Here is a 13,433-nt window from a genome sequence, read left to right as displayed (position 1 = left end):
TGCATCTCATTCTCTGTGCCCCTGTTCCACCTCTAAACAGGAGCATGGAACGCATCAAACACCCCATTTTTATATATATTTCCTGGATATTATATATTTACGGTGCATGTATGCTTGTTCTGACTTTATACAGTAGTACACTACCATGACCTTTCAGGAGACACTGTTTGAAGACGTTACAACTCCATCCCTTTATCTAGGACACCTAAATGTAAATGCTGTCAAAAGTAGTGACGGTTTCAAGAGAAAATATGATTCATTTTGTTTTTAAAACGTGAAATACAAGTCGTCCTCGCCAAATAAATGGTCGCATAGGTCGTCTGTGCAGCTTATTACCAACCGCATTTACGTTTGATGATAGATCCTCTCGTGGTAGTAATTATGACGGGAGCAAAAGAGGAATTCACGTTGAGTTATTTTACGGACGTCACTACATTAGTTCACTTATTTCATTTCGAACCATGATCCTCTCCTAACCCTAATTAAGTAGTGTTGTTTCACAAGGTTAAATACAGCAGAACTAACTGGGTGATGTTGAGATATAAAGTATCATTGCTAAACAATGTTGTTGATTCCTCCTCACTTTCTCAATCTGCTTATTTGCTCTCGTCTTCCGGTTTAAGAATCTAACAGACACAGAGTTGAAGCTTCAGTTGACTTTCACTGATTTAAACAGACTCTGCGGTGCCGTTAGAGTCCAGAGTGCAGCGCCATTTGTCTCTTTGTCGATGGTATTGACGGCTTTGGGGTCCGCTGGGAGCCTAAAGAGGAAATCAACACTCCACAGTAAACAGGATTTCTGTCCAAATTGTGTTTTTAACTAAACTGAAAAGCTGAAATATCAGATTTGGAACTGGACTGTAACCTGAGCCGGTGCGCTGCTGCAGGAACACTGTCGGCCATTGTTGATAAGGAGGCGGACTGTGTTTACATCAGTGATGATTTGCTGCCCAAACGTCAAAGTCGATGGACAATGTTTCCCTGATGTTAAAGAGAAGAGTTGTTGTTGCCGCTGCGGTTCACATTCCACCTGACCAAAGGAATGCACAACTGTTCTTCTTGTGGAGCATGAATGCACCAGACTAAGACCGCATTTCGTCGAGCAACCCTGTGTTGCAGAATGACAATAACTTATCCTTGAATCCTTAAAGTAAAAACAAAAGGATATGCACATACATCCTGGTCTGTTTGGTATTATTTGTGACTCAAAGTATTTGCAGCAGCTTCACAGTAAATATTGGTTTATTTTGAAGTTACCATAACATTAAACCCAAACCTGGATGTTTGCTGAACCAAGTCGTCTTTGTCCGTAAACCAAATCTTAACCATAGTGGTGGTTAATCAAGAGAAGGTCATGTTTGTAACAAGATGCCGGTTGTTTTTAAAGGCATTGAGTGTATATACAACTATCTTGTGTAAGATGTGTTTTGTACAGGATGTCATTCTTCCCACAATACATTTTTTATGTGCAAAACATTCACAGTCAACATAATTATTTTGCCCAGAACTAAAAACTAAAGTCAACACTGATCTGACTCACGGGGCGGAAGACGTTGACTTTTCCAATATTCAACTTACTACTGTGTGTATTTGGTAGGAGAATGTGGAGACAACGCATTGGAGAACAGTTTGTTCAGTCGTTGTCCAACTGCCATTAAACCGAAGTGTTGAATGGACCGACGCCCGGTTCTGCTGCGCTTTCTTGGATGAGTCCGTCCATTATTCAGTATCGGCTCTCCGCTCTCACAGACTTGTTACTGTGCTTCAGTAGAGAATCACTGCAGTTGACTGAAGAGCTGAGTTGTAGAGAAAACAGGCGGCTGAGTAAATAACCTAAAGTCTGTCGTGGATTTAATGTGCAAGGTTTTTTTTCTGTAAATGCCTCGAGGCTGCAGCAGCTGGACAACTGCTTTCCCAGGATGCTTTACTGCTCAAAGACCCAGAAGAGGGGTGGGTGTGTGTGTGTGTTTTTAGTCACTTGGGCATATTTCCAGATGGCACCATTCCTCTAGTAGTGTCCTGTTGGTCTGAGCTACACACACACACACACACACACACACACACACACACACACACACACACACACACACACACACACACACACACACACACACACACACACAGGTTTGTATTTGTATAGGCTACTTGTGAAGACCCTCATTGACAGAACATTCCACTAACCGTAACCTAAACTTAATTTTAAAGTAAACCCTAAAACCGAGTCCTCAGACCTCAGACCTCAGAGGGCCACAGCAAAGTTCACACTTGTGTCTTTGCAGAATAGAAACTAGAAACTTGGTCTACTTGCTGGTCTGTGCTGAACAACAGTAGCTGGCTAGCTTACTGCTAACATGCTAGTGAGCCAGTAGCATGCCACAGCGAGTGTCTGTCCAGGTCGTGGTTTATCTACAAGTGAAGTGAAGGACATGTGGACTTGGTTTAGATTCTTGAAGATGTTTCCTCTCATGTGAAGGATCATTCTGGGACTGGGAGAACATTCATCCACTCTTGCTGTCAGTTAGCCAACCTGGTTGCCAACCTGATAACAGTAAATAAAAGGAGTTTGCAGTGTTGTTCTGTCCCGTAACTGTCTAAAGATCCTGCTGCGTTTGTGCAGCAGTTTATATTTAGGCAGAGAAAGATTGTATGAACATGGATGGTACCACACAACTAAGCTAACTAATGATAGCTTCATCTGTTTTGGGCTCGCTTGTGTCCTGATCAACACGGCCTGAATTCTCGTACTGAAGCATCAATTTAACATTTTGGGACATGCGCTTATTGGTTTTCTTGTAATCAGATATAAAGGAAGATGTATTCCACTCGTGTGTCTGTGTGGTAAATATGAAGCTACCGCCAGAGGCCGTTTTGCCATAGCAATGAATTTATATGGTAATCCATATAAAACAGCAGCATGCCTCGTCCTGGAGTCTTTGTCTCCCTGAGGTGCCAGGCAACCAGGAGAGATGGACACAAATTGACGTCGGTTTTTCTTATGGATCAAACAAACGAGACATAACGTGCAGTATGGACATTTCCCCCAATGTGAGAAGAGAACAAGGTCCACGCTCGCCCTCGTGACTAAAACCACTTGAACACCAAGCATATGACGGATTTGTCATCAGATGTCAGAAGTAATATTTGAAGTAAAACACAATCCTCTGACTTAGTTTAAAACTAACACTTTGTAGCGTTTATGACACTAAATCATTCTAGTCTTTGGGTTTCCTTCTCTACGTCTCTGCATGCAGGGAACAGATTATGCCTGACGAAGCTCTCAGACTATTAAAGCAGTTCAGAGTGCGATGCTTATATTTAAGTTGAAATATGTTTGAGTTAAGTTGCTATCAGCGGCACTCTGAGCTGTGAGCACATGGCAGACTCTGAGCTCCATCAGCGACGGGAAACAGCAGCTTGTTTACAGAGCGGAGGAGCTTTCTGCTGGAAACAGTCCATGTTACTGGAGACACCGTGTTACAGCCTGCAGACACACTCACTGTTTAGCTCTGAAGCTGGTGATTCACACATATGTAAAGTAAAAGGCTCGCTTATCTAACTCTATCATATTCATTGCAACCATTTTAAAAGAAACAAATGACAGATTTTTGTGTTCAAGATCTCTTAAAAGATGTTTAGCTTTAGGCTGATTCAGCACGGAGGTCAAGTGTTGGTGTGCGTGTGCATGTGTGCGTGGTCGCACTAATGCAAGTTTGCGCTTGTTTGTACACATTTAGTTTAGTCTGAAGCCTGGCGGCAGGTTTTTAAAGTTGTGAAGACGCACATAGATCTTTTTATTTATCAATCAATACATTTAGTGCTTTTCTTCCCGGTGTGTCAGGTGTCAATGGTTACCTTTTATATTGACCATCACCATCGTAAAAGGACGACACAATGCATTGTGGGACAGCTCTGGAGATTCTGAGCAAACCAAATGACGTCTTTGTGAACCTTCGCCATCAGAATAGATTGTTACTGCTGCAATGTGAATACATCTGAATGTGATTCTGTAGTTTGAGTTGATTAAAGATGGACGACACACAGACACCAGAGTGTTCTGCTCAACATGAGATGTCTGTTCACAGTTTGCTAGTATGTTAAAGGTTTATTTTCTAAGTGTCAATGTGATGGAGTGTGGAGTCTGCGGGTCTCGTAAAGCTGTTAAACACGTGAGCGTTGGAAACACATTTACATGCAGTCTGTAATTTAATTTAACAAGTGCCCGTTCAAAGCGTGCCTTCTCGTACCGAGCGGACCGCTTGGCCTCCTCTGTTGCTGCCTGCAGCTTTCTCCAGAGCTGCTCATCCAAACAACTTCACACTCGACACTGCGCTTCGTCGGGTCCCGAGCGATACACCCTCCAAGTGTGAGGTCGATCGGACGAATGGTTGTAGAGAAAATGGAAGGACGGACAGAGACTCCTTCCATTTTAGTTAGATGAATTCAAATTCACCGTTCAACTTGTCTGTGTGTGTTTGCACGGCGTTCATTGGAAAGGGCATAAGCAGACTTCTTGTTCAGCTGAAACTCAGCACCCGTCTCCCCTGTCCCCCCTCCTCCCTCTTCTCTCCCTCTCTCTCTGTTCGCTCCATTTAACTGAAGCCACCAGCTACATGAATACCCATGAACAGGCAGTAGCTCTGCCAACAGCTCCATTACAATGTGCACTCCACCTCCCTCCATCCCTCTCTGTTTTCTCTCCATCTCTTCCCCCTTCTGCTCCCGCTCTACCTCTTTCACTTCGAATCTCTCTCAAACTACTTGGCCAAAAGTATGTGGACACCCTAAACATGAAACCCTCCTACGTGGGAGGCTACTTTTCATCAGTTTCTTTTATGGCATTACTGAAGGAAGCACTCTGTCCCCTATTTAATATTCTTTATACATTCTCCTTTCAAAGCAATATTGTTATGCAGATGACACACACTTGTATGTCTCCGTTTCTGCAGGTGTTCTTAATGCCCGTCTCAATATTTGGATGAGTAAAAAAAACTGATTTGTCTTTTCAAGGTCACAACAAATATTTGTTCACTTTACAAACTTTGAATTCTTAACGCGTAACTCAAAGCTGACGTAGATAATATAAGAGTTTGTAAAACATTTGTTTTTGCTGATCTTCAGGGGGTTAACGTGCAGAGATGCACAGTTGGGTGTGGTCACAGGTGCAACAGAGCACATCTGTCCACACCTGTCAGTGATGCTGGCTGTCCAGCCTGCTGTTAAAATGATGATCTGCAGCGTCACTGTCTAGACTTCATGCGACTCAGATGTTTCCTCAGGTTCAGAGAGGGGAAGCCACGACAGTTTACCAAACAGTGTGCACATTTAAATCTTCCTGCCATGTTGCTAACGCTAGCAAGCCAGCTGTGTGCGAATGTCAGGCTGATATCAGTGAGCGGTGCGTCTCCCTGCCCTGCTGAAACTCATTATTAAAGTGGCTGCGCTGTACTTCATCAGGACAGTCAATAACTGTCCATGAGCATTATTTTGCTTTGCAAGTGAGGCAGATATTTTTTTCTTGCTCATCTGTTTTGCACATGTAGAAAAATATGATGTTGAAATATGATGTTTTCGTCTTTCTGCGTTCAGCTGGAACATAAATCAATGAATATCGTGAATCATTACGAAGCTCACACAATAAGGCCACTTCAGCTCTCCACACTGTTCCAGGACTCACAAGAGATGGAGAGAAACATGTTCTACGTTTCAGTCACTATTACTGTATGTGTCAAACGCCAAAGACTTACACTTAATAATGCAACCCATAGCATGATTTAATTTGGCCTTCCCCCCTCCCTCCCTTTCATTTCATTCAAACTCTCTGCAGCAGTTTGAAGAACAGACTTTCTGTCAAACCCTTACAGTTTATTCTCAGACATCTTTCTTCTTTACACAGAACTGCTTTATGTGTAACATTGTGGAATGTACATTTAGTCTAAACTGTCTGTATTCTGCAGTATTAAGGTTTCCCACTAAAGTCTCTGTCTACATACTTTAGGCCACAGAATGTGTGCATGGCCACCTCCCCTCCTCCTATATTTATTTAATTGTGCCCTCTCTGCTGCTGGTTCCTCCCCTTCCAGACACAGAGAGGGATTTCTGAGCCTCCCCATTGGTTCACAGCGAGCATGAGGCTCCACCCTCTCTAAGAGAGAGGGGGGAGAGAGAAAGAAAGAGGGAGGGGGGAAGTAGGGAGAGTGAAAGTGGAGAGGCAGGCAGGCAGACGTGTTGCAACAGATGGCTTTACCAGTAGCGGCTCGGTGGCGGCTGTACCAAGGAACTCTGGGACGCTGTTAGACCCAGAACAGAGGTAGAGAAAAGGGAGGGAGGGGTGTAAGTCACAGCGCTGGAACAGAGCAAGAAAAAGAGACCGAGTGAGACTTCTTCTTCCTCCCCCTTCAGGCTACAAACTCACTGTCTTCCTCTGCAGACAGACAGGAAGACAGTGTCAGTGTGAGCACAAGTTTAGTAGCTGAAAGGAGCAACAGTTTTATGGAGGAGATGAATGTGTGATCTGAGCCTTCATCCTCTTCCTCCTCTTCCTCCTCATGCTCCTGCTCCGGGGTCACAGAGGAAAACACCTGCTGACAGCGAGGAGGTCCTGAGGGAGGAGACGCAGCAGGAGGTACAGGACTGTTTCTACTCTGTTCTACTTTAAGAGAATCAGTTTTATACAGGAACGTCTCTGCTGCTGCTGCTCTGTGTGTGTGTGTGTGTGTGTGTGTGTGTGTGTGTGTGTGTGTGTGTGTGTGTGTGTGTGTGTGTGTGTGTGTGTGTGTGTGTGTGTGTGTGTGTGTGTGTGTGTGTGTGTGTGTGTGTGTGTGTGTGACTTGTTTGAGACTTCAGTTCTGCTCTACTTCACAGTTTCTGTTGGTCAGAGCAGCTTTGTGTGTGTGTGTGTGTGTGTGTGTTGCTCCACTTTGCTGATGTGCTCCTCGCATTAGTTTTGAGGCCATGTTGAACTAACACTTGTCACAGTTGTTTGCAACAGTGTGTTTGACGTGCGGCTTTAACTGTATATATGTGTGTGTGTGTGTGTGTGTTTATTGCTTCCTGCTTGCAGAACACGTGGGAGTGTGTTTTAGCTGCGCAACACTGAGGTCAGTCAGGAGAGAGAGGGAGGAGAGGAAAGAGAAAGAGAAAAGGGAGGATGAATGAAGGGGGAAGGAAGGAAGGAAGGGAGGTAAGCTGTTCCACCCAGCTCTGTTTTTATTACAATATTTGTAATTTTTCCAAACTAAGTAACAAAAGACTTCACAGGAATAATAAAATAATAAAAGGCAATAGAAATAAGTTAGAAATAATGAAAATGGTGAAAACAGAAACCGGTGGAGAGCAATACCACTGTGTAAGGGAAACCAGAATGTGAGAGGTGTAAATGTTGCTTTTGTTCCTCAGTCATGTAAAAAGGGTTCTGAAGGTATCAGAGTAGAACTCTTTGGGAACCTTCTCTTTAGCTTAGCTTGTAGTTTTCTGGAGACATGAAGATGCAGGCAGCAGAGGGTGTGACGTGCAACAAAAGATCCTTGTTCAGAATCGAACAGGCGTCTTAACGTCCCTCTTTCAAAGGGTTCCTCGAGCAGCGACTGTTAGAAGATGGGTTTGGCAGAGACTATAAGAAGTGGATGCCTCAAGTTTGGCATTTTGGCCGTCGCCATCTTTGTTTTGGGCCGTCACCATCTTGTTCTTATGCAACCAGAAGTGACACGAGAGGGCGGAGCTCAGTACATCTGAAATCTGAACAAGACACTTAAACATTACAATTATCTGTGATGAACTGAAAACACAAACTGTGAGAGGGTTTAGTAACACGGAGGGACCCAAACATCCGAACGTCGTGGCAGCGACTTGTCAATCACAAGCTTTATTGTCTACTTTACTCTAAATGAAACCATCTTTTACAAAAGAAGCATCATGCTGTGTTGAAGAGGAGTTTAAACTAGTGATTAATACCTCAAACCCGTCATGGAAATGTTTACTGAGGTAATAAACCAGGTGAGTAGTCACCAGAAGAGTCGCCCCCTGCTGGCTGTTAGCGAGAATGCATTAGCTTCACCTTTCAGACGTTGCTGCTTGGTGTCAGATCTACTTAGTTACGTGTGTATGAGGAAGCTCAATATGTTAAAACACAGCATAGCGACATGTTGTTGGTCAGTCGTTCTATCACTTTGGTTCAGAGAAGACATTTTGTACATTCATTAATTGTTAGTTGGTTTAACCGACACTGAAACCCAAACGCGTTCGGTGCACAAGCAGCAAATCCTCGTATTTGAGAAGCTGTAACTAAAGAATATCTTAAATGTTACCTTTCTGTACAAATGATTCATCAACCAATACTTTCAGTTCTGCATCTGTGATCGTCTGTCTCTGTGTGTGTGTGTCTGTCTCTGTGTGTGTGTGTCTGTCTCTGTGTGTGTGTGTCTGTCTCTGTGTGTGTGTGTGTGTGTGTCTGTCTCTGTGTGTGTGTCTGTCTCTGTGTGTGTGTGTCTATCTGTGTGTGTGTGTGTGTGTGTCTGTGTGTGCGTGTGTGTGGTGTTGACAGGAACTCTGTTGACAGCAACCATTAGGATTTGGTCACCGGGTTCCCACAATATATCACACACACACACACACACACACACACACACACACACACACACACACACACACACACACACACAGCAGGGTAAATAAGGCTGATGGCTACTTTGCAACCGCTGGAATGTAAACATTAATTGACCCAGACTCTTCAAATATGAACACACACAACCCATACACTCTCCCAGCTGTTGCTAAATTAAATATTCATGTAATAAATTTATATCACAAACGCTTCAGAAACCATTAAAGCAAAACTCCACATTACATACATACACATTATTCCAAGAGGTGTTGAGATTTCTCACACGCATCAAAGGTTTTCTTTCACTAGATATCTGTCTTGTGTGTCGGCTCTAAAAACACATTTACACTCATGCTTCATTTCTTTCACAAAGAGTCGCTGACGGGGCAACAAACCCAAGAAAGACACAAAAAGAGTGAAATGTGAAGACAGAACTTCATCTTCAGACGTTTGTTAGCATTAGCATTTTAACATTAGCAAGGTGAAACGGAGCAGTAGGATCTTTAATGCTCTCAATGAACGTTAGTCAGCTGTTAAAGATCAACCTCCACCTGCACCTTGTGTGGTTTTCAGCTAATCTCGTAATATATACGAATATTTTACCTGATAACATTTTGTTAATCTAACATTAGGTTGTTTTTGATTTACCTAGCAGTGCGGTAGCAGTAGGACTCCACTACTCTGAGTCTTGAGCTGAGAAACGTGACCTTCAAGTCTCAAGTGTGCGACTCTCTGCAGGTGGACTCGCACGCTTAGCTGACGACATGACGCTCTATTCCCGTGCTGGATCCCAGCAGACACCAGCTTTCTCAGTGAATAAAATGTTTCAACATTTCCATGAGTCACTTCACAGCATCACACACTTCTGTGTTGTGTCCTGTTCTCTGTACTGAAGCTGCAGTTCAGCTGAAGAACTGTAATTATGGTCTGTAACGGCGCTTATTGATGTTTGCTTTATTGACGGTTCTATTGACGTCTGAGCTTGTGTGGTCTGACTGACGGCCATTTGTTGTGTCAGGACATGACGGAGATTTATGGGAAGGGTGTGTGTGCGTGTGTGTGTGTGCGTGTGCGTGTGCGTGCGTGTTCAGGGGCTTTCCCTCTGCTCTGTACTGAACTGTTGAAGGTTTAAGGATCTGTCTGCAGATCTTTTAGCTTCTTAGTTTGTGACGATGAAAAGAAAACTGGAGCTGTGTGTGTGTGTGTGTGTGTGTGTTCTCTCTGACTTTATTTCCCGTGTTGTCGTTCTGTCTCTTCAGTATTTGTACGCGTCATGTGACTCCACATGAGCTCAGACTTATTTTTATGAACAAGAATGCTTTTCATAATTTAAAGTGCTTTTAGGCTCTTTGTCTAAGTAATGAATGTGTTTAGTGTCCATGTTACTATTTGTGCAGCCTAAATAATAAAGCAGTAAGATATTAAAAGTTTAGTATTCAAGTGTTTGTATCTGGTTAAATAAAAAATGTATTGCCCATGAAATAAATCATTTAAAAAGCCTATATTCACTAAAGCTTTATTAATCTACATAAATACAAGTGTTAACATGAAGTCCACTTTTATAATGTTCAGGGTTTTTTAACCGCTGTTAATTCAATCATATGTTTTTAATGAGATCATAGTGACGGTGATATTCAATAAGTATAATAAAATGTAATCCAGTACAACATGAGTCAACATATGCTGACGGCACGGAGAAGTGTACACTTAAAGATAATGAACTCTTAAAATATAAACTTAATCTAAACTAAAACACTAAAACAAACATTTATAACGACTGAAATGTGATTAATCAACCAGCTGAGCACGATGACCTCATCGCCCAGCGTCAGCTGATCCTGCCCGGTCCAAGGTCGATACCATGGCAACGCAGCCTGGTGAACTTTGAACTTGTCACAGCCTGTGGGAAACACGCACGCATGCACACACACACACTTTGTTTTTGTCACTTTTGTCAATTTTGCTCTTTTCTTAATTTTCTCTTTGTAAAACTGATTCATTCAGAAAGTAACGTGTGTGTGTGTGTGTGTGTCCGCTTCTAGTTCTACGACAAGCAGCAACGTCCGGTCTGCAAAGTGAAGCTCGTGCAGAAAAGCCTTAAACTTGCATTATTATTATTATTTCTAACGGCCGGCGGCGCCGCGCCACAGCAGACCCAACATTGACATGAATGAGAGAACTGGCGTTTGATGCGTTTGTGTTCTTTCTGAACGTGCTGCAGTTGTGTGATTTCACATCAGCGCTTCATAAATCACCTCATAAATCTTCTTTAATTGTTCTTTTCACTTTGTTTCAGTGAGTCAGAAGGTCAGTTAGCTGTCTTATACGTCTTAGAGCTGTGCTGTTATATGATAAAGTCCTCCCCCCCCGTCCTCCCCCCCGTCCTCCCCCCCGTCCTCCCTCGCTGTAGCAGAATTGATGAAATTGGTAATCATTATAGACCGCAGCGCTGGAGCGGCTGACCTTCAGAGACTATCGGAGAGAAGGATGGAGGGAGGCGGAGGAGGGAGGGGTTTGAGTTTGAATGAATCTAAATTCTCGAGCAGTTTGAAACAGTGAGCGTCTGCAGCAGCAGTGGAGAAAGTTACTCACTGCTTCCCTTTGCGGTCATACGCTCATTAAACGGTCACTGTTGCACTCGTCCTGGTTTGTGTTCATTGAAACAACCAGAATCTGGTTATTCTGTCCAAACAATAATACATCTGAAATGTTTTACTCCCGCTCTCAGACGGCCCCTCCACACTTGAATAAAGGGATCAGCTGTGTGTTTTAATTCAAAAAGGCACGGAGAGATTAAGTAGGTGTAGAACTAATTATATCTCCACAGTTATTAAGCTCACAGTGTTAATTAATGTTAGTGTGTGTAGCAGACCTACATCTAGATTTAAGACGCTCGTATCTAAATTCCACAGGGACAGTTTCCTACTTGAACATTTACAACTGCATGTAAACATAACAATAAGCACATCATCAGTACACCACAGGTCGTTCAGCAGACGCTCTCATCCAGAGCGACTCAGTGACCTCACTACAGGGACAGTCTGTCTGGAGCAGCTCGGGGTTAAGTGCCTTGCTCAGGGGCTCAATGGTGGCAGCCTGGTGTTGAACTCACAACCTTCTGGTGTTGTGTTTGGAAGCCGAACCACCATCAACACCTTCATACAAACACAAGCCTGGTTGAAAAGGACAAACTGACGTGAGAGCAGCTGTAATGCGGCTCATGTGAAGTCTTCTCTGTGTCCATGTTCCTTCGCTTCTCTTTCGCACTGTCTCATCCAAATTTGACATTTTTCCTCCTCCTTTCGCTTCTCCGCATGGTCGGCTGTATAAATGGTAGATCGTGATGAATGTCCTTTTCAACTTTGGTACAGAAACACATTCATGTTCTTGCTGGATGTTGCAAGTGATCAGGTCCTCACACGACGAGCCTTCTCTCATCATGCGTGTGGTTGTTTGGTGTTTGTAGCTTTGGATAGTTTTCTAAATGTGTTCCCAGCTTGAAAGGACATCTGGTTATTTAACCGCAGCTGGTATCAGTGAGCGAGCAGTTTGGAAGCAGAGCTGCTGAATAAAACAGCAGCCGTCAGACATGATCTCATGATGCCCCACCGGACAGAAACACACAAAGAGAGGAAGAGAATTAAACTCTGCAGCGCTGTCTCCAGGAGACGTACTGATTAGGTGTGTGTGTGTGTGTGTGTGTGTGTGTGTGTGTGTGTGTGTGTGTGTGTGTGAGAGAGAGTGTGTGACATGCAGAGTAGAAATGGAGCAGAGTGATTCGGACAGTCAGAACAGGGTGAAGACAGGCAGCAGGAGGAAGTGAAGTGTGTTTCAGATGAAGGTCGCAGATGTGTTTTTGTGTCCTGTGGGGAAACCCGTTTGTGGTCGAGATGCCCGTTACCACGGTCACCGGAGACTGACACCATCCCAAAATACTCCACCTACTTTGACAGAGCAGGAACACACCTGAGCGTGTACGCACTCCCTGTAGAGTATCTGCACCTTTTTATTACCCTTTACCCTTTCTGACAAAAGGTAATGCAGTAAATCCTGTTTCCTGTGTTCCACGTACGTGTACAACCAGGAAGTATAAAGAAAGGAAGAGGTTGGGGGGGATAGAAACGCACGTACTTTAGTTACGCCACTTCTGTAGTTCTTTGAACTCAAATGTTCACTTATTGTTCACGTAACTTCCTTTCCTGTGATCAGGAAGTGTATTTTGAAAGGACTGTATGCATCGACACATGTTGCCCGACATTCGCAGGTGCAGAAACTGAGGAATAACTTAATAATAATAATTAATAACTAAAGGTTTTAAGAGCTTGTATCTGATCCTCAGAATGTATATCTATAATCTATATTCTCATCCTCTTTGCTGAGGTTTGTGTACGAGCGCTCGGAGCTGAGATCATTAGCATCATCGACCTCCACAGATCACTTTGTAAGGCTGCACGTTCTGCTCTATTTGTGGGAAAGTTTCAGTCACAAGAGTTAAAGAGTCACAAAGTTTCAGATTAAAATGGATCACTTTTAGTGGCGTCAGTGGACACTTAGTGAGAATATGAATACACCTGCGAGTCATCAGAGCCGAGCTGCTCGGGGACCGATACAAAGACTGGACAGTTTGACTTCGATCTCCCATCTTTCACACTTAATGGGCACAATTGTGCTTTTCACAAACCATCAGCACTTTATAATCCCTCCTCTGATCTGAAACGAAGGTCTAAGGACAGAGTTTGCTCGAGAAGAAGGAATATTTTTAAAACTGTTGACTTGTTCATATTGTGAGGGGAGAGGAGGGGAGAGGAGGAGAGGAGGGGAGAGGAGGGGAGGG

At 43.5% G+C, this 13,433-nt stretch overlaps 1 long non-coding RNA gene across 1 annotated transcript in view; it reads left to right on the top strand.

Annotated features, from left to right (window-relative positions):
• Positions 1–6,134: 6,134 nt before the first annotated feature.
• The window catches only part of LOC115010580 (uncharacterized), an 18,466-nt gene continuing 11,167 nt past the window's right edge, over positions 6,135–13,433 (top strand). Inside the window, exon 1 of the long non-coding RNA XR_003832491.1 lies at positions 6,135–6,622. This is a non-coding gene — a long non-coding RNA (uncharacterized LOC115010580). The remainder of the gene's footprint in view (positions 6,623–13,433) is intronic.

Source organism: Cottoperca gobio, chromosome 7 (genome assembly GCF_900634415.1).
Source record: "Cottoperca gobio chromosome 7, fCotGob3.1, whole genome shotgun sequence".
Classification (NCBI taxonomy): domain Eukaryota; kingdom Metazoa; phylum Chordata; class Actinopteri; order Perciformes; family Bovichtidae; genus Cottoperca; species Cottoperca gobio.
Note: the sequence above shows the minus strand (reverse complement) of the source record. Positions and strands in the feature narration are given on the sequence as shown.